This window comes from Pinus tabuliformis, chromosome 5_1, assembly GCF_031772625.1.
Source record: "Pinus tabuliformis cultivar Carrire ecotype Pingquan chromosome 5_1, CPIR1, whole genome shotgun sequence".
In the NCBI taxonomy this organism is placed as follows: Eukaryota; Viridiplantae; Streptophyta; class Pinopsida; order Pinales; family Pinaceae; genus Pinus; species Pinus tabuliformis.
The window spans coordinates 538,805,627-538,807,804 of NC_142305.1; the positions used below are offsets into that span (position 1 = coordinate 538,805,627).

The 2,178-nt window shown below is 36.5% G+C and overlaps 1 pseudogene; it reads left to right on the forward strand.

Annotated features, from left to right (window-relative positions):
- Nucleotides 1–964: 964 nt before the first annotated feature.
- LOC149165928 (cation/calcium exchanger 4 pseudogene) lies at nucleotides 965–1,840 on the forward strand (annotated as a pseudogene).
- The last annotated feature ends 338 nt before the right edge of the window (nucleotides 1,841–2,178 follow it).

Consider the following 2,178-nt stretch of genomic DNA (forward strand, 5'->3'; position numbering starts at 1 on the left):
TGATTCACGAAGTGTTTGACTTATGGAAACTATCTCTATCTTTGACATTCGCGGACTAAATGGAAAGGGTGGCTGACTTTTGTGCCATCACTGCAACATGGTTTTTTTGGCATTCTTTATCAGATTCCGTGTTTATTATTAAACATGTAAGAGCCATTTTTTGGTAGACAATAAATGGGGAAAGAGGTCTTTATGAAATTTCGGGTGACAATATTTGATCCAGAATCCACTAAATCAATGACTACAAGTCAAATTCAGGTACCCTTTTGATTGTTTTTTTCAGTTTCATCTATGCCCATGATCAGAATTTCGCACTCGTATGCATTTTCTGTCTAGAAAATATAGGTTATCCTTTTACATAATTTTTGTTACGAGTTGGGAGCATATAAATTCCCAAATATTTTTCCTTCGAAGGTTGAATTCCTCATCACTCCTGTGGAAAATACAGAAAATCGATGACCGAAATTGTATTAGTAGAGTTGGGAAAATATAATTTGGTTTTTCAGTGAAAATGATGGCAAAGCAAGGTTTGGGAAAACTAAGAAAACACTTTCACACACTGTATAATCTAGGGTGTGTTGTTTTTTTGTTTTTCTTTTTGACCGCAAAAAACCTTGTGAAATCCCCTCTTTTTCTCTGTGGGGATTCTTCAAAATCCTCTTTTAGATGGAGCTCGAAGAGATTTGAATCCAATAGTGGCCCAAAAGCATAAAAAAATGGATATTTAATAAAGATAATTCAGTTTCGGATATAGACCGCAACAGGTTGAAAATTCTTATTCAAAACCCATCATAACCAAGCCTTAATTTTTAAGGAATTTTGGCTAAACTCCCAGCCGATAAGCAACAACACCCTGTAACAGAAAACTCGTCAGAAACAATCCTTGTGCTACCAAATGGTTTGGAAACTATATAGAATGTTTAGTCTGATTCTCTATGTGCAGGACTGAAATAACACACAAGATATGGAAGCCCACAAGGAGTGCACATCCGGGGGAATTTTTTAGTACATATCATTTTTATATTGCACATGTGACAAATGGCCCATCTTTGGCTATCATCTTAGCTCTCTAGCTCATCGTGTTATTCTATATGTTGGGTAACACTGCGACATATTACATTTGTTGTTCTTTAGAGAAATTGTCCAAGCTTTTGAAGCTACCACCAACAGTGGCCGGAGTGACTCTTCTTCCTCTTGGAAATGGAGCACCTCATCTGTTTGCAAGTATTGTTGCTTTTATGGGGGCTGATGTTGGTGAGGTGGGACCCAATACTGTTTTAGGAGGAGGAATTTGTATTACCTGTGTAGTGGTTGGATTGGTTGCTCTATTCATTGCAACCTCACGTGCACAGATTGATCGCTAAAACTTTATACGAGATATTTGTTTCTTCCTATTGACCCTTACTTCACTTTCTCTGGTTTTGTTCATTATAAATATTAATTTGTGGGGAGCATTGGCTTTTATTTCAATATACATCCTATATGCATTCACTCTCGCAGAAAATGAGTTTATGAGGAAACAAACCCGAAACTTAAAGTGGGATTCAATGACACCCATGCAGTCTTTCCCTGGAAGTACTATTCCTCTCAGTTGTGAAGATGAAGATGATTCCATGTATAGTCCTTTGTTGGATTTAGAGTCAACTACAACGTTGTTTGTTGGTCATGGATGCTTGGAGACTTCATTGCCTCAGGGATGTGGGCATCAAATGTAACTATTTTCTCAAGCCATGGATTGTCAAAGACAATAGAAGAGACTAGGACCCTGTGGGGATGGAGTGAGGACCATGAAAGTTATCAAAGAAGGTGTTCTTTATTTGGCTTTCTACAGTGTATATAGTGCAAAAGTATAAAATACTAAACGTCAAAACATTTAATTTGGTAAAAAATTCAAATAATCCAAGGAAAATGTATTCCTCTTTCCTTCCTTCTACCATTTAGTTCCATCATCTTTCCCAAATCTTTGCCTAGGTTCAGGTTAGAATAACATCAAGTTCATTTTGGATTAGGATGGATTTTCCTTGACTAGTTAAGACCCCAACACGAATTTACTTAACCCTTAACATTGATGTTTGTCGATTGGTTAGTATAGAGATTTCACCATAAATATAGAGTCTGTACACAAAATAGAACAAAATATAGATATCATCTAAGGCATAATATGTTTACTCCATCGCT